The sequence below is a fragment of the Salvelinus fontinalis genome, chromosome 18, assembly GCF_029448725.1.
Source record: "Salvelinus fontinalis isolate EN_2023a chromosome 18, ASM2944872v1, whole genome shotgun sequence".
NCBI classification, from domain to species: Eukaryota; Metazoa; Chordata; class Actinopteri; order Salmoniformes; family Salmonidae; genus Salvelinus; species Salvelinus fontinalis.
In genome coordinates, this window is record NC_074682.1 from 51,836,109 (window position 1) to 51,863,074 (window position 26,966).

General features: G+C 44.0%; 1 pseudogene; it reads left to right on the top strand.

Annotated features, from left to right (window-relative positions):
- Positions 1-26,966, top strand: part of LOC129816056 (uncharacterized) — a 122,920-nt pseudogene that overhangs the window by 67,202 nt on the left and 28,752 nt on the right.

Consider the following 26,966-nt stretch of genomic DNA (forward strand, 5'->3'; position numbering starts at 1 on the left):
CCCCCTGTCTTGTTACCCTCTCCTCCCCCTCTCTTGTTACCCTCTCTCCTTCCCCTCTCTCCTCACTCTTCATTTTTATCTCCCTCTCCTATCACTTACCTTTTATTTTTTCTCCCATCTCTCTCATCTCTCTCCTCTCCTTCCCTCTCATCTCTCTCCTTCCCCTCCCTCTCATCTCTCTCCTTCCCTTCACTCTCACCTCTCTCCTTCCCTTCCCTCCGCTCTCACCTCTCTCCTTCCCTTCCCTCCGCTCTCACCTCTCTCCTCTCCTTCCCTTCCCTCCGCTCTCACCTCTCTCCTCTCCTTCCCTTCCCTTCAGTCTCACCTCTCTCCTCCCCTTCCCTCCGCTCTCACCTCTCTCCTCTCCTTCCCTTCCCTCCGCTCTCACCTCTCTCCTTCCCTTCCCTCCACTCTCACCTCTTTCCTTCCCTTCCCTCCGCTCTCACCTCTCTCCTCTCCTTCCCTTCCCTCCGCTCTCACCTCTCTCCTCTCCTCTCCTCCCCTTCCCTTCACTCTCACCTCTCTCCTCCCCTTCCCTCCGCTCTCACCTCTCTCCTTCCCTTCCCTCCGCTCTCACCTCTCTCCTCTCCTTCCCTTCCCTTCAGTCTCACCTCTCTCCTCCCCTTCCCTCCGCTCTCACCTCTCTCCTCTCCTTCCCTTCCCTCCGCTCTCACCTCTCTCCTTCCCTTCCCTCCACTCTCACCTCTTTCCTTCCCTTCCCTCCGCTCTCACCTCTCTCCTCTCCTTCCCTTCCCTCCGCTCTCACCTCTCTCCTCTCCTCTCCTCCCCTTCCCTTCACTCTCACCTCTCTCCTCCCCTTCCCTCCGCTCTCACCTCTCTCCTTCCCTTCCCTCCGCTCTCACCTCTCTCCTCTCCTCCCCTTCCCTTCACTCTCACCTCTCTCCTTCCCTTCCCTCCGCTCTCACCTCTCTCCTTCCCTTCCCTCCGCTCTCACCTCTCTCCTCCTTCCTATTTCTTATGTCTCCCCAGTCACTTTTATTCTCTCCCTCTCTCTCCTCTCCTCTCTTCCCCTCTCTATCTCTCTCCTCTATCTTTTCTCCTTCTCCTCTTCCTTCTCTCCTCCCCCTCTTTAGTCCCTCTCTCTACTCCCCCTCTTTTACATAATCTCTCTCCTCCCCCTTTCACACTATGCCACACAATACCAGTCAGCTGATGCTTTCAAAGCAAACTCCATAATTACTTTTCTGGAATTCCGGAAATCTGCCTGGAATAGAATTCCACAATGTTCCATATGTCTGGTTACAGGAGTTGATTTTTTAATTGCATGTTATAAATCGTAAACATCAAAAAAGGAAAAGACAACCACAAGTCCAGACAAGCCTTAACATGAAATGCCGTAACAGTCAAGGCGGTGATCTGAGCTCAGTGCGGTATTAGGGTGGCCTCTGGGTTTGCAAGGCTATTATTGGGGCTAAATTAAAGCAAATGTTTAATGATAATCCTCTAGCCTCACACAATCACTGACCCCGAGAAACCATGACCCACAAAACAGCAGTAGACCAGTAGTTACAGACTAGACCAGCACAGGCAAGCAGGCATCACGCACTAACTACTTCTTCTCCAGCCTCCAAATACAGCATCACGTTACTCAGGGTATTTTGCTTTGCTGAGGCAAAGTAGCTACCAGACCTGGGTTCATATACCAACTGAAATCATTTCAAATACGTTGATCGTTTGCGCCAGCCTGCCTGGAGTTTGAAATGTTACACTTTTGAGGAATTTATATTGGTTCCGTTGCGCCAAGAAAGCAAAAATCAAGGCCAGATAAAGTGGTTTCAAATGTTATCTGAACCCAGGTTTGTTGAAGCGAAGGCGGAGTACACTCATTACAGAGCAGAAATAATAGGAAGGAAAATGTCCAAATTTAACCACCTGTTATTCAGAGTTTCATCCCAGCTGGCACCCTATTCCCCATAGGACTCTGGTCAAAAGTAGTGCACTATGGCACCCTATTCCCCATAGGACTCTGGTCAAAAGTAGTGCACTATGGCACCCTATTCCCCATAGGACTCTGGTCAAAAGTAGTGCACTATGCGGGGAATAGGGTACCATTTGGAATTCTGTCTTAATCTGTTACAATCAGCTGAGAGGTTGGCAGAGAGCTGACTGGTCACCGATACGAGACGTCTCTGTCTGTGAACAATTTCCATTAATTTCGGTTTGGGCTTGACTTATTTACCACCTCATTAATAAAATGAAAGCAAAATATGTCAGCTTCAAAGACAGTCGACTACAATAACAGCCAAGGACCAAGTCGGCTGTACATTTCTGATACTATTTCAGGAGTAGTTAGTTTGCTAAACAGAAAGTATTCGCTTACTATTTACAGAACTGAGTTATTTTTATGGGTATTTTTCTGAAAGTGTCTATGAATTGGTCACCATCTTTCTCTGTTCTTTGGTGTGGGAGTCTGTTCTTCTCATATTTCTACAGACAGCAGATTGATGGGCAGAAGCCTCTTGGCAGTTAAGAAGGGAAAGGAACAGAGAGGAAAGAAATACCGTAGAGAGAGAGAGAGAGAGAGAGGGAGAGAGGGAGAGAGGGAGAGAGAGAGAGAGAGAGAGAGAGAGAGAGAGAGAGAGAGAGAGAGAGAGAGAGAGAGAGAGAGAGAGAGAGAGAGAGAGAGAGAGAGAGAGAGAGAGAGAGAGAGAGAGAGAGAGAGAGAGAGAGAGAGAGAGAGAGAGAGAGAGATCACAGCAAAATTACAGTCTACTTGAACAGAGCAATACTCAATCATGAGGCATCAAAGCCAAAGGAACTTAGTAACATTAAGAAATGCTATAGATGGAAGGAATGCAGTTTGGAAACCTACCAAAAAACAATTAGGCAACAGCAAATCCAATCCCTTTTAGACAACTTCCTGGGTAAAACGTTCCACTGCAATAGTGAAGGTGTAAACTTGGCAGTAGAAAATCTTAACAGTATATTTGACCTCTCAGCTTCCCTATCAAATCTAAAAATCTCAAATAGAAAACCGAAGAAAATGAACAACAATGACAAATGGTTTGATGAAGAATGCAAAAATCTAAGAAATAAATTGAGAAACCTGTCCAACCAAAAACATAGAGACCCGGAAAACCTGAGTCTACGCCTTCACTATGGTGAATCACTAAAACAATACCTAAATACACTACGGAAAAAGAAGGAACAGCATGTCAGAAATCAGCTCAATGTAATTGAAGAATCCATAGACTCTAACCAATTCTGGGAAAATTGGAAAACACTAAACAAACAACAACACGAAGAATTATCTATCCAAAATGGAGATGTATGGGTAAACCACTTCTCCAATCTTTTTGGCTCTATAACAAAGAATAAAGAGCAAAAACATATACATGATCAAATACAAATACTAGAATCAACTATTAAAAACTACCAGAACCCACTGGATTCTCCAATTACCTTGAATGAGTTACAGGACAAAATAAAAACCCTCCAACCCAAAAAAGCCTGTGGTGTTGATGGTATCCCTGTTGGGGATGGGGGCGCTGTTGAGACTATTTATGCTAATTGGGTAATTTTTGAAACGGCTTCCCACAAAATCCTTGATCGTACAATATGCATATTATTATTATTATTATTGAATAGAAAACAGTCTATAGTTTCTATAGGAGTTGAAATTTTGTCTCTAAGTGGAACAGAGCCCATTCTACAGCAATTTCCCTGACATGGAGTCAGATTTCAGAAATGTTGGCCACTGTTCTGAAGTCAGTTAAAAGGGCACTGTTATTGCTATGACTATACGGACACTTCTTACGTCTTCCCCTGGATGCCTTTACGTGATGACGATTCCAATGGGGTCGATTGCGCGTTCACAGGCCCTACAAATGAAAAAACCCTGTAGCTAGCAAGTCTTTTCTTGCTGCGTAACGCGCGTGGAGGACACCGACCCCTTCCTGTTCCAAGCGTTAGTTTAGCCTGTTATATTTCTCCGGTCATCTTTTCACTCGTTATAGGAGTTAAAAACATCATAAGGTAGTTAATTTAAAGCGTTTTATAGCAATTTATATCCGTTTAGTGCGATTTTGGGACATTTATTTTTGAAACGATGTGAATAGCTGGGCACGCTTTTCAGTTCATCCCGAACGCAGTTGGCATTTCCACATGGCAAGAGGACAGCTTTCCACCAAAAGACGATTACTCCCAAGAAAGGATCCTTTGCCCAAGATACTGAAGGAAGAACAGCTCAAAGTAGGACATTTTTATTATGATAAATCGTGTTTCTGTCGAAACATTTTAGTGGCTTAGGACGCCATGTTTTTTGACGTAGCTTCGCTTGGCGCAAACTGTATTGAAAAGTAAGGATAAATTAAAAAATGTAATTCCGCAATTGTATTAAGAATTAAATTGTCTATCAATCCCTGTCCACCCTATATTTTTTAGTCACATTTATGAGTATTTATGTATAAGAGTAGATCACTGTCTAAGTGGCGCAAGGACATTTTCTGACCAGCTGAGCTACATTTCACATTGTCTAACCATGATTTTGGTGGCTAAATATAAACGTTTTCGATCAAACTCTATATGCATTGTGTAATATGATGTTACAGGAGTGTCATCTGAAGAATTCTGAGAAGGTTAGTGAAAAAATTAATATATTTTTGGCGATGTTGACGTTATCGCTCACTTTGGCTAGAATCAATGCTGGGCTGCTAATTGCTATGTGCTATGCTAATATAACGATTTATTGTGTTTTCGCTGTAAGACACTTAGAAAATCTGAAATATTGTCTGTATTCACAGGATCTGTGTCTTTCGATTCGTGTATGCTGTGTATTTTTACAAAATATTTGATGATTAGTAAGTAGGTAAACATGTTGCTCTAAGTAGTTTTTCTAGTCCATTTGTGACGGTGGGTGCAATTGTAACCTATGCCATCTACCTGAAATATGCACTTTTTTCTAACAAAACCTATCCCATACCATAAATATGTTATCAGACTGTCATCTGATGAGTTTTTTTGTTGGTTAGGGGCTATAAATATCTTAGTTTAGCCGAATTGGTGATAGCTACTGGTGTTGGTGGACAAATAAAAGATGGTGGATTATGCTAATGTGTTTTTAGGTAATAGATGTACATCTTTACATATTGTGTCTTCCCTGTAAAACATTTTAAAAATCGGACATGTTGACTGGATTCACAAGATCTGTGTCTTTCATTAGCTGTATTGGACTTTAATGTGTGAAAGTTAAATATTTAAAAAAAATATTTTTTTTGAATTTCGCGGCACTGGTTTTTCAGTGGGGGGGGGGGGGTGCCGCTAGCGCCACGCTGATCCTAGACAGGTTAATGAAATGATCAAATATACAGACAACAAATTCCAATTGGCTATACTAAAACTCTTTAACATCGTCCTTAGCTCTGGCATCTTCCCCAATATTTGGAACCAAGGACTGATCACCCCAATCCACAAAAGTGGAGACAAATTTGACCCCAATAACTACCGTGGAATATGCGTCAACAGTAACCTTGGTAAAATACTCTGCATTATCATTAACAGCAGACTCGTACATTTCCTCAATGAACACAATGTACTGAGCAAATGTCAAATTGGCTTTTAACCAAATTACCGTACAACAGACCATGTATTCACCCTACACACCCTAATTGACAACCAAACAAACCAAAACAAAGGCAAAGTCTTCTCATGCTTTGTTGATTTCAAAAAAGCCTTCGACTCAATTTGGCATGAGGGTCTGCTATACAAATTGATGGAAAGTGGTGTTGGGGGTAAAACATACGACATTATAAAATCCATGTACACAAACAACAAGTGTGCGGTTAAAATTGGCAAAAAACACACACATTTCTTCACACAGGGTCGTGGGGTGAGACAGGGATGCAGCTTAAGCCCCACCCTCTTCAACATATATATCAACGAATTGGCGCGGGCACTAGAACAGTCTGCAGCACCCGGTCTCACCCTACTAGAATCCGAAGTCAAATGTCTACTGTTTGCTGATGATCTGGTACTTCTGTCACCAACCAAGGAGGGACTACAGCAGCACCTAGATCTTCTGCACAGATTCTGTCAGACCTGGGCCCTGACAGTAAATCTCAGTAAGACCAAAATAATGGTGTTCCAAAAAAGGTCCAGTTGCCAGGACCACAAATTCCATCTAGACACCGTTGCCCTAGAGCACACAAAAAACTATACATACCTCGGCCTAAACATCAGCACCACAGGTAACTTCCACAAAGCTGTGAACGATCTGAGAGACAAGGCAAGAAGGGCATTCTATGCCATCAAAAGGAACATAAATTTCAACATACCAATTAGGATCTGGCTAAAAATACTTGAATCAGTCATAGAGCCCATTGCCCTTTATGGTTGTGAGGTCTGGGGTCCGCTCACCAACCAAGATTTCACAAAATGGGGCAAACACCAAATTGAGACTCTGCATGCAGAATTCTGCAAAAATATCCTCCGTGTACAACGCAGAACACCAAATAATGCATGCAGAGCAGAATTAGGTCGATACCCACTAATTATCAAAATCCAGAAAAGAGCCGTTAAATTCTACAACCACCTAAAAGGAAGCGATTCCCAAACCTTCCATAACAAAGCCATCACCTACAGAGAGATGAACCTGGAGAAGAGTCCCCTAAGCAAACTGGTCCTAGGGCTCTGTTCACAAACACAAACACACCCCACAAAGCCCCAGGACAACAGCACAATTAGACCCAACCAAATCATGAGAAAACAAAAAGATAATTACTTGACACATTGGAAAGAATTAACAAAAAAACAGAGCAAACTAGAATGCTATTTGGCCCTAAACAGAGAGTACACAGTGGCAGAATACCTGACCACTGTGACTGACCCAAACTTAAGGAAAGCTTTGACTATGTACAGACTCAGTGAGCATAGCCTTGCTATTGAGAAAGGCCGCCGTAGGCAGACATGGCTCTCAAGAGAAGACAGGCTATGTGCACACTGCCCACAAAATGAGGTGGAAACCGAGCTGCACTTCCTAACCTCCTGCCCAATGTATGACCATATTAGAGACACATATTTCCCTCAGATCACACAGATCCACAAAGAATTCGAAAAAAAATCCAATTTTGATAAACTCCCATATCTACTGGGTGAAATTCCACAGTGTGCCATCACAGCAGCAAGATTTGTGACCTGTTGCCACAAGAAAAGGGCAACCAGTGAAAAACAACCACCATTGTAAATACAACACATATTTATGCTTACTTGTTTTAACTTGTGTGCTTTAACCATTTGTACATTGTTACAACACTGTATATATTTAATATGACACTCGTAATGTCTTTATTGTTTTGAAACTTCTGTATGTGTAATGTTTACTGTTAATTCGTTTTGTTTGTTCCACTTTTGTGTATTGTCTACCTCATTTGCTTTGGCAATGTTAACACATGTTTCCCATGCCAATAAAGCCCCTTGAATTGAATTGAATTGAATTGAGAGAGAGAGATGGAGAGAGAGAGAGAGAGAGATGGAGAGAGTCACTCCTGATCACCCACACACGCAATTCACTTTCATAGCAGCCACATACAGCATCATCCCTTTGCTTGTTGGATAATTCCTTCTAGCATCTACATGCTCTCTTTCTCTCACCATTTCTCTCCACTTGTGGACTTCAGTGAACAACACAACAGCTGTCTGTGAGCAGGCGCAAAAAACCTCTCCAAGCCAAACCTTCATACCATAACCGCTAACCGCTACACAGCCTACATCCTTGTTACAACATGAACGTTTTGGTCAACAAACTAGATCTAACTAACACGTTAGTAAACCCACAATCCAATCCAGCAGTTACACTGGCAGGCCTCGGCGGGCAATACATTTATAAAACAGGAAGCTTGGAAGAGTTGCAGTGTTGGATAGCCTTAGCCAGCTAGCTAACATAAAAGCAATCCTCTCTGTTTTAGTCAGGTTCTTGAGTAGGTTAAAATAGCTGAATTAGCTAAGTAAGTGAAAGGTAAACTAAGAAGAAAAGAATACAACGAAATCTCTCTCTGCTGCTACTCCTTAACCTGTCTAGGATCAGCGTGGCGCTAGCGGCACACCCCCCCCCCCCCCACTGAAAAACCAGTGCCGCGAAATTCAAAAAAAATATTTTTTTAAAATATTTAACTTTCACACATTAAAGTCCAATACAGCTAATGAAAGACACAGATCTTATGAATCCAGTCAACATTTCCGATTTTTAAAATGTTTTACAGGGAAGACACAATATGTAAAGATGTACATCTATTACCTAAAAACACATTAGCATAATCCACCATCTTTTATTTGTCCACCAACACCAGTAGCCATCACCAATTCGGCTAAACTAAGATATTTATAGCCCCTAACCAACAAAAAAACTCATTAGATGACAGTCTGATAACATATTTATGGTATGGGATAGGTTTTGTTAGAAAAAAGTGCATATTTCAGGTATATGGCATAGTTTACAATTGCACCCACCATCACAAATGGACTAGAATAATTACAATGAGCAACGTGTTTACCTAACTACTAATCATCAAACATTTCGTAAAAATACACAGCATACACGAATCGAAAGACACAGATCCTGTGAATACAGACAATATTTCAGATTTTCTAAGTGTCTTACAGCGAAAACACAATAAATCGTTATATTAGCTTAGCACATAGCAATTAGCAGCCCAGCATTGATTCTAGCCAAAGTGAGCGATAAAAGTCAACATCGCCAAAAGATATTAATTTTTTCACTAACCTTCTCAGAATTCTTCCGATGACACTCCTGTAACATCACATTACAACATGCATATACAGTTTGATCGAAAATGTTTATATTTAGCCACCAAAATCATGGTTAGACAATGTGAAATGTAGACAAGCTGGTAAAGAAAACGTCCTTGCGCCACTTAGACAGTGATCTACTCTTATACATAAATACTCATAAACGTGACTAAAAAATATAGGGTGGACAGGGATTGATAGACAATTTAATTCTTAATACAATTGCGTTATTACATTTTTTAATTTATCCTTACTTTTCAATACAGTTTGCGCCAAGCGAAGCTACGTCAAAAAACATGGCGTCCTAAGCCACTAAAATGTTTCGACAGAAACACGATTTATCATAATAAAAATGTCCTACCTTGAGCTGTTCTTCCATCAGTATCTTGGGCAAAGGATCCTTTCTTGGGAGAAATCGTCTTTTGGTGGAAAGCTGTCCTCTTGCCATGTGGAAATGTCAACTGAGTTCGGGATGAACTGAAAAGCATGCCCAACTTTTCACATCGTTGCAAAAATAAATGTCCCAAAATCGCACTAAACGGATATAAATTGCTATAAAACGCTTTAAATTAACTACCTTATGATGTTTTTAACTCCTATAACGAGTGAAAAGATGACCGGAGAAATATAACAGGCTAAACTAACGCTTGGAACAGGAGAGGGTCGGTGTCTTCCACGCGCGTTACGCAGCAAGAAAAGACTTGCTAGCTAAAGGTTTTTTTCATTTGTAGGGCCTGTGAACGAGCAATCGAGCCCGTTGGAATCGTCATCACGTAAAGGCATCCAGGGGAAGACGTAAGAAGTGTCCGTATAGTCATAGCAACGACAGTGCCCTTTTAAATGACTTCAGAAAAGTGGCCAACATTTCTCAAATCTGACTCCATGTCAGGGAAATTGCTGTAGAATGGGCTCTGTTCCACTTAGAGACAAAATTTCAACTCCTATAGAAACTATAGACTGTTTTCTATCCAATAATAATAATAATATGCATATTGTACGATCAAGGATTTTGTGGGAAGCCGTTTAAAAAATTAGCCACATTAGCATAAATAGTCTAAACAGCGCCCCCATCCCCAACAGGTTAATTAAAAAAAAAAATTTGTTCAAAACTGTTGTCTTTCGCTCTCTTTGAGTCAACTACCCACCACATTTTGTGTCCTGCAGTGCTAGCTAGCTGTAGCTTATGATTTCAGTACTTGACTTATTCTCTCATCCTTTGATTGTGTCATGCCCTGACCTTAGAGAGCCGTTTTATTTCTCTATTTGGTTAGGTCAGGGTGGGTGTGATTTGGGGTGGGCATTCTATGTTGTCTATTTCTTTGTTTTTGGCCGAGTATGGTTCCCAGTCAGAGGCAGCTGTCTATCGTTGTCTCTGATTGGGGATCGTACTTAGGCAGCCCTTTTTCCCACTTTCTGTTGTAGGATCTTGTTTTTGTTAGTTGCTTGTTTAGCGCTACTATACTTTACGTGTCGTTTATCTTTCTTGTTTTTTTGGTGTTCAGTTAAAAAATTCAAATGTACGCCTACCACGCTGCACCTTGGTCTCATTCTAACGACAGCCGTAACAGATTGGATGGACAACAAGACCTCTGATAGGTTGGAGGACGTCTTCCAGAAGTTGTCATAATTACTGTGTAAGTCTATGGGAGGGGGAGAAAACCCTCGAGCCTCCTAGTCTTTGTATTGAAGTCAATGTAGCCAGAGGAGGATGGAAGTTAGCTGTCCTCCGGCTACACCATGGCGCTACCCCAGAGCAGGGTTTACCAAACTTTTTCACTCAGGCCCCCCTTCCAGCAGCGGGGAACATCTGTGAATCTATTTCTATGGGCACAAGCACTGTTCATGACACAAACTGTTCACACCCCTCTTGTTGGTGGAGAGAAAATATTGCTGTTTTAAAGCTCGTTCTCTTGTAATTCTCTACATTTTGTCATGAGGGGCTGCAAACATTTTGTCTAATGTCAATTATTGTGATGTTTAAGTGACTCAAACATTACAACAAAATCTATGAGCAAAAAAAAAACACCTAAAAAGCATCAGCTGACACGTTATAAATAGCTCTCTATAGTATGTGTTTCTAGGTACATCAAACCTAGTAGATTCCTATTATATGTGTTTCTAGGTACATCAAATCTAGTAGATCCCTATTATATGTGTTTCTAGGTACATCAAATCTAGTAGATCCCTATTATATGTGTTTCTAGGTACATCAAATCTAGTAGATCCCTATTATATGTGTTTTTAGGTACATCAAATCTAGTAGATCCCTATTATATGTGTTTCTAGGTACATCAAATCTAGTAGATCCCTATTATATGTGTTTCTAGGTACATCAAATCTAGTAGATCCCTATTATATGTGTTTCTAGGTACATCAAATCTAGTAGATCCCTATTATATGTGTTTCTAGGTACATCAAATCTAGTAGATCCCTATTATATGTGTTTCTAGGTACATCAAATCTAGTAGATCCCTATTATATGTGTTTCTAGGTACATCAAATCTAGTAGATCCCTATTATATGCGTTTCTAGGTACATCAAATCTAGTAGATCCCTATTATATGCATTTCTAGGTACATCAAATCTAGTAGATCCCTATTATATGTGTTTCTAAGTACATCAAATCTAGTAGATTCCGAGCAATTCGCACAAATTCACTTTTCTCGCCAGTCAAGTGTCTCTCCTCCCCTCCTCACCTCCTCTCTTCTTCTCTCCTTTCCTTTCATCTCCTCTCCTCTCCTGCACCTCTCCCCTCCTCTCATCGTCTTGTCCTTTCCTCCTTTCCTCCTTTCCGCTCACCCCCCCCTCCTCCTCTCTTCTTTCCTCTCCTCTCCTCTCCTTTCATCTACACCTCTCCTCTTCTCGCTTTCTCTCTTCTCCTCTCCTTTCATATCCTCCTCTCCTCTCCTCTCCTCTCCTCTCCTCTCCTCTCCTCTCCTCTCCTCTCCTCTCCTCTCCTCTCCTCCTCTTGTCCTTTCCTCCTCTCCTCCTCTCCTCTCCTCCTCTTGTCTTTTCCTCCTCTCCTCCTGTCCGCTCATCCTCTCCTAAACTCCTCTCCTCCTCTCTTCTCCTCTATCTCTGCATAATAGCAGTACTGTATCTGGGATCCGCCTGCCACAGCTCTCAGTGAGTTTAGCCCCCTGGCCATGACATCTTGTTGCTTGTCGGAGTGTGTAATTATTATGGATATGACTGCTTCTACATATGGATAAGGAGTTGAAAGAGAACACATTCCCTTTGGCACGTTGGAACTTGGTTCTGAGCACAATAGTAGTCACAGCATAAGACAAAGGACTACTTGAAGCTGTAGGGAAAGGGACTTGAGAATTCATTCACACACATAAAACAAACAAAAACAAGAGGGTTGATTTGTCTTCAGTTAGAAAGAGTGGAGCAGAAAACTGAGATGGTGGCATGTTTCTGCTCAGGACACTGAGATTGATCCCTGAGGAAAGCTGACGGATACTCTTAGTAAATATAATCTACATTCCACTGTGAGTTTAACTTTGTATTTACTAAGAGCATCAGTCAGTTTTCTTCAGGGATCAAAGTTAAACTCACAGTGGAATGTAGTACCTAGAGAGAGACTTTCCCATGCCAATGAAGCCCGTTTGAAATTGAAATTTAGAGAGAAAGAGAGACCCCAGAGTTGTGGGATTAGACAGGGATGCAGTTTAAGACCCACCCTCTTCAACACACACACATACATATATATATATATCTCAATGAATTAGCAAGGTTACTAGAACAGTCTGCAGCACCCGGCCTCACCTTACTAGAATCTGAAGTCAAATGTCTACTGTTTGCTGATGATCTGGTGCTTCTCTCCCTAATCAAGGAGGGCCAGCAGCAGCACCTAGATATTCTGCACAGATTCTGTCAGACCTGGGCCTTGACAGTAAGTCTCAGTAAGACAACAAAAATGAGTTTCCAAAAAAGGTCCAGTTGCCAGGAACACAAATACAAATTCCATCTAGACCACAGTGTGCCATCACAGCAGCAAGATGTGTGACCTGTTGCCACAAGAGGGCAACTAAGGGCAACTAGTGAAGAACAAGCACCAGTGTAAATATAACAAATTTATTTATTTATTATTCTCTATTTTGTACTTGAACTATTTGAACATCATTACACACATTACCATAATATGACATTTGAAATGTCTCTATTCCTTTTAATGTTTATTGTTAATTTATTATTGTTTATTTCAAATGTATTTATAATCTATTTCACTTGCTTTGGCAATGTAAACATATGTTTCCCATTCCAATAAAGCCTTTGCATTGAATTGAATTGAGAGAGAGAGAGAGAGAGAGAGAGAGAGAGAGAGAGAGATATGAGAGAGAGAGACAAATTAACCCTAACCCCCTCCCTTCCTATAACTCTTGGAGTGTTCAGTAATCAGGCTGTTACACCACAGTGAGGTGCTAATTACAGACTCCGGGGGAGGCAGATGTTATGGAGCCGTGGCAGGGAGAAGCAGCACTCAGCTCATTTAGCCAGCATTATGTCCAATCGCTGTGCCAACCACCCAGCTGACAGGGCAGGGTGGCAGGGAGCTGAAAATATGCCAGTCTGGCAGAGCATCATAGGGCTAAGGGAGAAGGGAGGGCCTGGGGGAGAAACAGGGGGTGATTAGGGCATGTAGACCAGACAGTTCAGTCCTTTACCTGGACTCAACACATGTCTGGGAACGGGTTGACCTGCTACTGTAGATGTAGGTCAGCTCAGTCCACAGTATGAGAGAGATTACATTTTCAAATTCACATTATAAACTGTGAAATCTCTGAGATGACAGGCCTTCATTTTGAAACATTACTGTATTACTCTGAAACTATTCCTTAGCTCATGTTTTAGTTATACTCTCATACCTGGGTGTCTGGTTAGACTGTAAACTCTCCTTCCAGACTCACATTAAGCATCTCCAATTCAAAATAAAATCTAGAATTGCCCTCCTATTTCGCAACAAAGCATCCTTCACTCATGCTGCCTAACATACCCTCGTAAAACTGATCCTTGACTTCGGTGATGTCATCTACAAAATAGCCTCCAACACTCTACTCAGCAAATTGGATGCAGTCTATCACAGTGCCATCCGTTTTCGCAGGTCGCAGTTGTAAATGAGAACTTGTTCTCAACTGGCCTACCTGGTTAAATAAAGGTTAAATAAAAAAATAATAAAAAAGGTGCAATTTCGAAATTTGGTAGTGCATCATTAGTTTTCCTCTTGTCATGTCAGTCATTACATATAATAGGAATCTACTAGGTTTGATGTACTCACCTACTAGGTCTACTAGGTTTGATCTACATTTAATATGCGAGATACGGAGACGGAGAAGATGCCCGCTACAGGTTCATAATTGTGGATGTAGGGGCATATGTCCGAAAGAGCTATGGTGGAGTGTTTCAAGATAGTTATTTTGGGTCCAAACTGCTGCAGAAGACCCTGGATTTACTACCGCCAGCTGTCCTGCCAGGTTCCACAGGTCCAAGTCCTCAACGCCAAGTTTCCCCGGGTGATGCAGTTTGCCCAGGAGTTGCAGCTTCCCCCCTACATGAGAACCTCATGCGCCCTTATCCAGGTATGTTGATAATAGAATGTTGGAATCCATTTTACTTTTTCTGTTTCTAATTTCCCTTGTTACTGCATACATACTTTATATGAAATCCGTGTTTCTAATATGGTCATACATTTGGCAGAAGGTTAGGAAGTGCAGCTCAGTTTCCACCTCACTTTGTGGGCGGTGTGCACATAGCCTGTGCTATGTGCTATGTGCACAGGCTATATTCCAAGGCTTTTGGAATATGGTTCCTGGAAAATGGTATGTTGTTTTTATTTATCAAAAATATACATGACATTCTCTTGTTACCTCTCTTTCACAATTGAATTCCTCCCGGATTTTGGCGAGAGTTCATCCAAGAAATCAGCTAGAGGTGCCAGGACCCTGTGGAGAGGATGAGAAGAGGGGGGATTAGGAGTGTCTGGAGAGCAGTGAGCATGGTGAGGAGAAGAGGGGGGACATTAGGAGTGTCTGGAGAGCAGTGAGCATGGTGAGGTGAAGAGGGGGTACATTAGGAGTGTCTGGAGAGCAGTGAGCATGGTGAGGAGAAGAGGGGGGACATTAGGAGTGTCTGGAGAGCAGTGACCATGGTGAGGAGAAGAGGGGGGACAATAGGAGTGTCTGGAGAGCAGTGAGCATGGTGAGGAGAAGAGGGGACATTAGGAGTGTCTGGAGAGCAGTGAGCATGGTGAGGAGAAGAGGGGGGACATTAGGAGTGTCTGGAGAGCAGTGAGCATGGTGAGGAGAAGAGGGGGGACATTAGGAGTGTCTGGAGAGCAGTGAGCATGGTGAGGTGAAGAGGGGGTACATTAGGAGTGTCTGGAGAGCAGTGAGCATGGTGAGGAGAAGAGGGGGGACATTAGGAGTGTCTGGAGAGCAGTGACCATGGTGAGGAGAAGAGGGGGGACATTAGGAGTGTCTGGAGAGCAGTGAGCATGGTGAGGAGAAGAGGGGACATTAGGAGTGTCTGGAGAGCAGTGAGCATGGTGAGGAGAAGAGGGGGGACATTAGGAGTGTCTGGAGAGCAGTGAGCATGGTGAGGTGAAGAGGGGGGACATTAGGAGTGTCTGGAGAGCAGTGAGCATGGTGAGGTGAAGAGGGGGGACATTAGGAGTGTCTGGAGAGCAGTGAGCATGTTGAGGTGAAGAGGGGGGACATTAGGAGTGTCTGGAGAGCAGTGACCATGGTGAGGAGAAGAGGGGACATTAGGAGTGTCTGGAGAGCAGTGAGCATGGTGAGGTGACTAGGGGGGACATTAGGAGTGTCTGGAGAGCAGTGAGCATGGTGAGGTGAAGAGGGGGGACATTAGGAGTGTCTGGAGAGCAGTGAGCATGGTGAGGAGAAGAGAGGGGACATTAGGAGTGTCTGGAGAGCAGTGAGCATGGTGAGGAGAAGAGGGGGGACATTAGGAGTGTCTGGAGAGCAGTGAGCATGGTGAGGAGAAGAGGGGACATTAGGAGTGTCTGGAGAGCAGTGAGCATGGTGAGGAGAAGAGGGGGGACATTAGGAGTGTCTGGAGAGCAGTGAGCATGGTGAGGTGAAGAGGGGGGACATTAGGAGTGTCTGGAGAGCAGTGAGCATGGTGAGGAGAAGAGAGGGGACATTAGGAGTGTCTGGAGAGCAGTGAGCATGGTGAGGAGAAGAGGGGACATTAGGAGTGTCTGGAGAGCAGTGAGCATGGTGAGGAGAAGAGGGGGGACATTAGGAGTGTCTGGAGAGCAGTGAGCATGGTGAGGAGAAGAGGGGGGACATTAGGAGTGTCTGGAGAGCAGTGAGCATGGTGAGGAGAAGAGGGGACATTAGGAGTGTCTGTAGAGCAGTGAGCATGGTGAGGTGAAGAGGGGGGATATTATGAGTGTCTGGAGAGCAGTGAGCATGGTGAGGTGAAGAGGGGGGACATTAGGAGTGTCTGGAGAGCAGTGAGCATGGTGAGGAGAAGAGGGGGGACATTAGGAGTGTCTGGAGAGCAGTGAGCATGGTGAGGTGAAGAAGGGGGATATTATGAGTGTCTGGAGAGCAGTGAGCATGGTGAGGTGAGGAGGGGGGACATTAGGAGTGTCTGGAGAGCAGTGAGCATGGTGAGGTGAAGAGGGGGGGCATTAGGAGTGTCTGGAGAGCAGTGAGCATGGTGAGGTGAAGAGGGGGGACATTAGGAGTGTCTGGAGAGCAGTGAGCATGGTGAGGAGAAGAGGGGGGACATTAGGAGTGTCTGGAGAGCAGTGAGCATGGTGATGAGAAGAGGGGACATTAGGAGTGTCTGGAGAGCAGTGAGCATGGTGAGGAGAAGAGGGGGGACATTAGGAGTGTCTGGAGAGCAGTGAGCATGGTGAGGAGAAGAGGGGACATTAGGAGTGTCTGGAGAGCAGTGAGCATGGTGAGGAGAAGAGGGGGGACATTAGGAGTGTCTGGAGAGCAGTGAGCATGGTGAGGAGAAGAGGGGGGACATTAGGAGTGTCTGGAGAGCAGTGAGCATGGTGACGTCAGGAGGAAAAAGGACAACAGAAGAGAGGGAAGGTGATCAGAGTAAAGTCTGAGACTATATTACCTATTTACCTCTGGGATAAGCTGGTGGCTCAGTGCATGACTTTCTCCAGATATTGAGATATGTCTTCAATCATTTGCAATGCCTTTGTGAGTGATGATTCAAGGACTGAGTCTGCAGCTCTTTTCTCCCTTCTCCTCACACCCCTGCTAATACTACTGCTGCTCTGTGGCATTGGTGAAGAGCAAGCCAGTGCAGGCACTGTTGGGGTGCAGAGAACAAAACCAGGTGCTGTCTTTATTCACTGGTGTTTGTGCCTTGAAAATAGAAAAGTAGAGGGATATTTAGTACACATATCCACAACATTAATGAACATCAAATATCATTAACTGAGACTACAATAGACTACAGTAAATAATGTAGGCCTAGCTACTCAACTCTGCTCAAGCGTTTGCAACATCTTCACTAGCTGGACCTTGCTACCAAACTTTGACTATGGTGTTACCAATGTGGGAAGCTTACGATTTTCTTTCTATGACAAAATTATGTTTGATCAAAAGTTGTAAAGATTTTATGTTTAGTTGGTTGTCTTGCTTTCCCTGCACTAGTATGCTGCTAGGCTAGCTAGCCACTATCCAGCCAAGTAACTAGCACTAGCTGGCTAGCTATTGTTAGCAAAACATGGCTACTCTCTTTGTCGATGTTACGGATACAGGTATCCTGTGTGCATTCCTTTTCTCTCCTTCTGCCCTAGTCACAGGTGGCAGTCACCAGTCGCCAATCTGAAGACACACCTGCTCCTTTTCCCTTACCCAATGACATCCCATTTCCCTTGTTTTAAAATAAACCCAATCAGTTGTCTCTGGAGCTGTCTCTCTTTTGTTTTTGTTGCGCCTACATCTCACATTGTCCATTATCATGTGAGTATGTATTGCTGTGGAGTGTGGCTGTTTGTTTGTTGGTGGGAAAAGGGGATACCAAGCCAAGTCGCCCTTGGGCATACATTACCCTTAGGAAAACTTTGTCTAAGTACCCTAGTTAGAACTGGGCGGACCACCCACTGTATTTTATTGGTTAGTTAGCTAGCTGTTCTTGAAGCAGGCAAGACTAGCTTAGGTTTTTGTTCTTGTTTATATTTATTATTTCTTTCCTTGGGTCCAGCTCAGCCCCCCCCCCCCCCCCCATTACCCTTTACCGTGTGTTTGAAAAATAAACCTAAAGTGTTTGACGGTAGATTTATGTTGTCTGTTGTTTTTAGTTCTCACTGTTCCTTTTCACTGTTATGATTTGCATGAGATATGTTACGGGTCTCGTTTCCATCCCCCCTAGACTGCAGGGCCAAAGGTGTTCGTAACAATCGACAACAATAGAAAATACAACAACATCCTTCAACAAACCCCATGCTTCATGTGCCGAACAAGCCAGCAGCAACATTTCTGGAGCAGCCTTTCCACCGACATCTCCACTGCGGCCCTAGTTTCTTTTCTTTGCCTTGACAAACTTGTCACGAGCCCTACCCCACTTTTTTCGAACAAGTGATTGGATCAGACCCCAGCGTTTCCACAATCTCCCTTCATGAATTGACATTTACATGCTGGTCTATATATAATGCATGGCTAGAATCACACTGGTGAAGGTACGTCTGTACCTCTTCTGTCAATCGATGCTCCAAGTTGTGATTCGCCATATTGAATCCAGTTTAGGCTGAATTAACAAGAAGCAGAAACTCGCATCACCCCTCCAGTTGACCAATCACGGATGAAGGGGCTTCGGCTTTCAAACTTCGGCTGGCCTTAGAGAAAAAAGAAAAAAACAGCCAACAAACCTCGAACCGAACTCCAAAACGAACAAAATCATCACAAAATGACATAATATATGCTTGAACTGTACTGATCTGTTTCGGTTGGGAAGCATATGGCCGTCTTTACCCCAGTCCCACCCTCAACCCTATTCCCATCCTCAAGCACAACCCCATTCCCAACCCTACCTACCAAGCACAACCCTAAACCCCACCCAACACCCAGCAACCTTCCTCTTCCCACCACCTCCCCTCTTTTCCTCCACCGAACTACCCCAGACAGCCTTGTTAAGGTGTCTAGCTCCCTCAGACTCAGTGTGAAAATAATAAACACAAGTCTATTCAGGCGGATTCTAATTGATGTCAATCATTGGTTTGCTGCTCAGTGTGGTTGATGTTGATTTATTACATGAACACACACTGAAAAATCCCCGTATCCCTCCTTACTGCTGTCTTCCTGAGAGTGAAGATCTGGCTTCAAATAATATTTGAAAAAATGTCAAATACTGTATGCTTCCTTGATGGAGTTTATGTGGTGCAATGAAAGCAGGAGCAGAGACTTAAAAGTGCAAACCCCAAGCATCTGGCACTCCATGCAGGCTAAAACAAACACAATGTATTTTCTTTTACAAAATACTAACACAAAAATGCTTTCAAATACTATTTGAACCCAAGACTGCTGAGAAGTTCTCTGCTGAGAGCGTTTGTTGGATCTGGTTGAGAAAGGCAGAAAATTACACATGGTTGCCGAATAGCTGGAACTTTCTCTCGTGTGCTTGTCTGTCTTTTGGTAAGCCATTATGTCTAATCTGTAAATAGCTGTGTTTGCTATGTATCTCAGAGCTGTTTGCCAGGTTAATGGAGACCGTATGGTTGGAGCCAGGAGGGAAAGAGTCTGTACGCGAGCAGAAATCTGGAAACACATTTGTATTGTCCATTATTATACTTATGTGACAAGGTGTCAAAATATAGAAAATTATTTGAATTGCGCTTTCAAGTCTTGAAATAATTGTTTTCATATATAAATTGAAATTTTGTGAATGTGTTGTGTATAGTTTATGAATGTGTTATGACGTCATTATAGTGTTACCAAACATACACATATATAAATAGACAATGAAATAACTATTGAGCTATCTGTATTTCATGTTTAAGAATTAAAACACCAAATGAATCCCCAGCTCTCAGGTCTGAGGAGACAGGGCCATTTTGTGTGAGTTTATAAAGCCTACTATACCGGGGAATGAGCGGACAGACAGACGGAGGTGGAAGCCTGCCACTAAGAGCTGATGCAATGGAACTCTTAGCTCCTATGGACAGTTTCCCAGACCCAGGTTAAGCCTGGTCCCAGATCTGTTTGCCAAGTCCATGTGACAATGACCATATGTGTTAGCAAGACAGCACGGACACATCTGTTACCAGACTAGGTTAAGTCTATATATTCCTGGAATGTAAAAGTAGTTCAAATAGAGATTCTCGTTTGAGCATGCTTTTCAAGTTCAGGAATAAACTAGGCTTCATCTGGGTCTGGGAAACCAAACAGGCCCATACTGTACTGCTGCATGCTGATCACCTCAACCACAAGCAGGTATAGGGTGACATCTAGTGGCGGCTGATGGAACAGCACTCTCTACAGCTCATGTGGGGTAATAGCTGAAACTGTATCTATTTTCAAAAAGGATACGCTATTGTCACCTGTCACTGGCAAACCTGTTGTAGTGCCTGTACTAACAGGTGATTAGATCCTAGTTATAGAGATCACAATTGAATCAGCATTATGCACAAAGTTGTTACTGGGCTGTCTCCCCCCCGGCCGTGATTTGGAGTCCCATTGAGCAGCGCACAATTGGCCCAACATCGCCTAATCCCCTCAGGAGGCTGAAAAGATTTGGCATGGGCCCTCAGATCCTCAAAAAGTTCTACAGCTGCACCACTGAGTGCTTCTTGACTGGATGCATCACCGCTTGGTATGGCGAGGTGCTTGGCCTCAATTTCCTTTAGTCCACGGTCAGCTCCTTTGTCTTGCTCACGTTGAGGGAGAGGTTGTTGTCCTGTTATCACACTGCCAGGTCTCCGACCTCCTCCCTATAGGCTGTCTCATCGTTGGCGGTGATCAGGACCTCCACTGTTGTGTCGTCAGCAAACTTAATGAGGGTGTTGGAGTCGTGTGCGGCCACTCTGTCATGGGTGAACAGGAAGTACAGGATGGGACTAAGCACGCACCACTGAGGGGCCCCCATGTTAAGGATCAGTGCTGCAGATGTGTTGTCTACCCTTACCACCTGGGGGCGGCCCGTCAGGAAGTCCAGAATTCAGTTGCAGAGGGAGGTGTTCAGTCCCTGGGTCCTTAGTTTAGTGATGACCAGCATTCTCACGTAGGTGTTCCTTTGGTCCAAGTGGCAAGGTCAGCATGGAGTGCAATAGAGATTGCTTCATTTGTGGATCTGTTGGGTGGTATGTGAATTAGAGTGGGTCTAGGGTTTCTGGGATGATGGTGTTGATGTGAGACATGACCAGCCTTTCAAAATATTTCATGGCTACAGATGTGAGTGATACGGGGCAGTAGTCATTTAGGCGGGTTACCTTAGTTTTCTTGGGCAGGGACTATGGTGGTCTGCTTGAAACATGTAGGTTTTACAAACTCGTTCTGGGACAGGTTGAAAATGTCAGTGAAGACACTTGCCAGTTGGTCAGCGCATGCTCTGAGTACGTGTCCTGATAGTCCGTCTGTCCCTTCGCCCTTGGGAATGTTAACCTGTTTAAACCTGTCTTACTCACATCGACTATTGTTGTCCAGAACAGGTGGAAAATAAGCAAATTAGTTTAGGCACTACATGTCAGGAACCGAATAAGCACATTAGATTATACTAAATTCACACACAAGTTTTAGTTCATTTCCTGAAATTAGTGAATTCATCAAAATTCATCAAAATGTCAATGACCCCCCCCCCCCCACCCCCCCGGTTCTGCTCCAGACATGCCCAGTTCTGTTCCGGACATGCCCGGTTCTGTTCCAGACATGCCCGGTTCTGTCCAGACATGCTCGGTTCTGTTCCATAGACATGCCTGGTTCTGTTCCAGACATGCCCGGTTCTGTTCCAGACATGCCCGGTTTCCAGACATGCCCGGTTCTGTCCAGACATGTCCGGTTCTGTCCAGACATGCTCGGTTCTGTCCAGACATGCCCGGTTCTGTTCCAGACATGCTCGGTTCTGTTCCAGACATGTTCGGTTCTGTTCCAGACATGCTCGGTTCTGTTCCAGACATGCCCGGTTCTGTTCAGTCACGCCCGGTTCTGTCCAGACACGCCCGGTTCTGTTCCAGACACGCTCGGTTCAGTTCCAGACACGCTCGGTTCAGTTCCAGACATGTCCGGTTCTGTTCCAGACATGCTCGGTTCTGTTCCAGACATGCTCGGTTCTGTTCCAGACATGCTCGGTTCTGTTCCAGACATGCCCGGTTCTGTTCCAGACATGCTCAGTTCTGTTCCAGACATGCCCGGTTGTGTTCCAGACATGCCCGGTTCTGTTCCAGACATGCCCGGTTCTGTTCCAGACATGCTCGGTTCTGTCCAGACATACCCGACCCTGTCCAGACATGCTCGGTTCTGTTCCAGACATGCTCGGTTCTGTTCCAGACATGCTCGGTTCTGTCCAGACATACCCGACCCTGTCCAGACATGCTCGGTTCTGTTCCAGACATGCTCGGTTCTGTTCCAGACATGCTCGGTTCTGTTCCAAGCTTCGGCCACAATACCTGATGGACAAGACCATGGAAGCATCTTTCAATTACATCAACAAGAACATCAACAAGAAGCTCCTCAACAGCAACTTCAGGGGAAACCGTGTAAGTAGCTACACTCAATCCACCACAATAATTGTATACATTTTATATATATAATGATCATCTGACAAATGTGTCTAATCTGATTTGAATTGTTATCATTAATGAAAGCAGCAGCATCTGACAGGCATCCAGATACAGGAGTCTGAGGTGATGACCACCATGTCCCGTTACTATGACTTCAAACTAAATCAAACTTCATTAGTCACATGTGCCATATACAACAACCTTACCGTGAAATGCTTACTTAATTAAAAGCCTTTAACCAACAGAGCAGTTCAAGAAGAGATAAGAAAATATTTACCAAATCAAATTATTAAAAATGAACACAATAAAATAACAATAATGAGGTCATATACAGGGGGTACCGGTACCGAGTCAATATGAGGGGGTACAGGTTAGTCGAAGTAATTTGTACATGTAGGTAGGTGATGACGTGACTAGGAATAGATAATAACAGCGAGTAGCAGCAGTGTCAAGGGGGGGTCAATGTAAATAGTCCGGTGGCCATTTGATTAATTGTTCAGAAGTCTTACGGCTTGGGGGTAGAAGCTGTTAAGGAGCCTTTTGGTCCTAGACTTGGCGCTCTGGTACCGCTTGACGTGCGGTAGCAGAGAGGACAGTCTATGACTTGGGTGACTGGAGTCTTTGACACTTTTTTTAGCTTTCCTAATATATCCTAGTATATAGGTCCTGAATGGCAGGAAGCTTGGACCCAGTGATGTACAAAGCCATACGCACTACCCTCTGTAGCACCTTATGGTCAAATGCCAAGTAGTTGCCATACCAACCGGTCAGGATGCTCTCGATGGTGCAGCTGTAGAACTTTTTGAGGATCTGGGGACCCACACAAATCTTTTCAGTCTCCTGAGGGGGAAAAGGTGTTGTCGTGCCCTCTTCACGATTGTCTTGGTGTGTTTGGCCCATGATAGTTTGTTGGTGATGTGGACACAAAGGTACTTGAAACTCTCTACCCACTCCACTGCAGCCCCATCGATGTTAAGAATCCGCCAATTTTCGCCTAAAATGACATACCCAAATCTAACTGCCTGTAGCTCAGGCCCTGAATATGCATATTCTTGGTACCATTTGAGAGGAAACACTTTGAAGTTTGTGGAAATGTAACACAATAGATCTGGTAAAAGATAATAGAAAGAAAAAACTGATGGTTCTTTTGTATTTTCTTTGTACCATCATCTTTGAAATACAAGAGAAAGGCCATAATGTATTATTCCAGCCCAGGTGCAATTTTGAGCAGTATAGCAGTATATTCGCAAAGTTTTAGACTGATCCAATGAACCAGTGCCTTTCATGTTCAAAATTGTGCACTCTCCTCAAACAATAGTATGGTATTCGTTCACTGTAATAGCTACTGTAAATTGGACAGTGCAGTTAGATTAACACGAATGTAAACTTTCTGCCAATATCAGATATGTCTATATCCTGGGAAATGTTGTTGTTACTTACAACCCCATGCTAATCGCATTAGCCTACGAGATGTTAATGGGGGCCTGTTCGGCCCACCTTTTGCGGCTTTTTTGTCTTGCTCACATTTTCAGGATCGTGTTTATGAACTGCTGAATACAATTGTTTCCTGCCAGTGCTTCTTCATAGATGGCATGGAGTTCAGGGTGAGTCTTTCTATACCAGTGTTTCCCAAACCTCTCTTCCAGTACCCCCAGCCAGGTCCACTTATTTTATGTATTGCAGGTCAACTAATCATCAAGCCCTTCATTAGTTGATGTTCTGGAATAAATTAAATATGAGGAACTGTTCCATCCAGGTATTACTGCATTAGTATTCAAAGCACAAAACAAAAACATTTCCAAACTGGATTAACATATAAAGTGTTTGTTTTTCTCCCCCAACTGAAATAATATACTTTTAAGGGGAGTCAAATCGAGTTATTTTATTGTACAGAGGAAATTGTGTCCTGTGCCTCCTTCCTGTGATGAAGGTTTGTAGGGTGGTCATGTAATAATAAAGAGTATTATGATGATAATAATATAAAACACATCAATATGTCACCCAATTTCAGAATAGAAAATAGAAAAATATCTTAATGATGATACAACAAAATAATGCACTATGACGTCTCACCCAATTTTGTGGCATTTCTTTTTTAACCCACTATTTCGTGGTATCCAATAGGTAGTTACAGTCTTGTCTCGTCACTGCAACTCCCATATGGACTCAACCCAACCAAGCTGCACTGCTTCTTAACCTGGAATCCAGCCGCACCAATGTATCAAAGGAAACACCTGGCGTGCACTGCTCCCAGCCTGCCACAGGAGTCACTAGTGCGCAATGGGACAAGGACATCCCTGCCGGCCGAACCCTCTCCTAACCCAGACAATGCTGGGCCAATTGTGCGCCGCCCCGTGGGTCTCCAGGTCGCGGCCGGCTGCGACAGAGCCTGGTCTCGAACCCAGAATCTCGAGTGGTACAGCCTTAGACCGCTGCGCCACTTGGGAGGCCCTTTGGCTGTTGCATTTCTATAAAGCCTGTATAATACATAATGAACACATAACTCAAATAGCTTTTTTTAAAATGTATTGTGTAGTGGAAATGCATAAGTGTGGCTCTCCACTTTCTGGAGGATCATGTTTTGAAATCAGTGGAATTAGAGTATGATAGCTAAAAAGATGGAGGAATCACCTGTCTCCTGATTACATCTTCAAACTAAGGGTAACCGTGGCATGGCATTCCTGACAGGGAGACTCGTCCATGCACAATGATGTACACAGGTAAAATAGTCTAGCGTTAGCTAGCTAACGTTACATTTTCAGATATTACACGGACCTAGCTTCCAGCGCCGACAGAGATGGCCGCCTCGCTTCGCGTTCTTAGGAAACTGTGCAGTATTTAGTTTTTTTATGTATTATTTCTTACATTGTTACCCGAGGAAATCTTAAGTTTTATTACATACAGCTGAGAAGAACTAATGGATATAAGAGCAACGTTAACTCACCAACATTACGACCAGGAATACGACTTTCCCGAAGCGGGTCCTCTGTTTGGTCCACCACCTAGGACAATGGATCGGATCCCAGTCGGCAATCCAAAACAACGGCGCCGCAGAAGGGGCAGACGGAGTGGTCTTCTGGTCAGGCTCCGTAGACGGACACATCGCCGACCGCTCCCGAGTATACTACTCGCCAATATCCAGTCTCTTGACCACAAGGCATCCAGTCTCTTGACCACAAGGTAGACGAAATCCGAGCAAGGGTTGCCTTCCAGAGAGACATCAGAGACTGTAACTTTCTTTGTTTCACGGAAACATGGCTCACTAGGGATCCGTAATCAGAGTCAGTCCAGCCACCTGGTTTCTTCACACATCGCGCCGACAGAAACAAACATCTATCTGGTAAGAAGAGGGGCGGGGGTGTATGCTTTATGATTAACAAATCTGAAAACAGGGCTCCGTAAATTTGATCAGCATATCGAATGCGCGACCCGGGCTGGCAATACCCTAATTCATTGTTATTCTAACTTCTGCGATGCATACCAAGCCCTCGCCCGCCCTCCTTTCGGAAAATCTGACCACGACTCTATTTTGCTGCTCCCAGCCAATAGACAGAAATTCAAACAGGAAACGCCCGTGCTCAGGTCTGTTCAATGCTGGTCCGACTAATCGGATTCCACGCTTTAAGATTGCTTCGATCACGTGGACTGGGATATGTTCCGCATAGCGTTGGAACACAACATTGATGAATACGCTGATTCGGTGAGAGAGTTTATTAGCAAGTGCATCGGTGATGTTGTACCCACAGCGACAATTAAAACCTTCCCCAACCAGAAACTGTGGATTGAGGGCAGCATTTGCGCAAAACTGAAAGCGTGAACCACGGCTTTTAATCAGGGCAAGGCGACCGGAAACATGACCGAATACAAACAGTGTAGCTATTCCCTCCGCAAGGCAATCAAACAAGCTAAGCATGAGTATAGAGACAAAATAGAGTCAGACACGAGAGATATGTGGCAGGGTCTACAGTCAATCACGGACTACAAAAAGAAAACCAGCCCCGTCATGGACCACGATGTCTTGCTCCAAGACAAACTAAACAACTTATTTGCTCGCTTTGAGAACAATACAATGCCACTGACATGGCCCGCTACCAAAACCTGCGGGCTCTCCTTCACTGCAGCCAACGTGAGTAAAATATTTAAACGTGTTAACCCGTGGCATCCCTAGCCGCGTCCTCAGAGCATGCGCAGACCAGCTGGCTGGTGTGTTTACGGACATATTCAATCAATCCCAATCCCAGTCTGCTGTGCTCACATGCTCCAAGATGGCCACCATTGTCCCTGTTCCCAAGAAAGCTAAGGTAACTGAGCTAAATGACTATCGCCCTGTAGCACTCACTTCCGTCATCATGAAGTGCTTTAAGAGACTAGTCAAGGATCATATCACTTCCACCTTACCTGACACCCTAGATCCAGTCCAATTTGCTTACCACCCCAATAGAGCCACAGACGACGCAATCGCAATTACACTGCACACTGCCCTAACCCATCT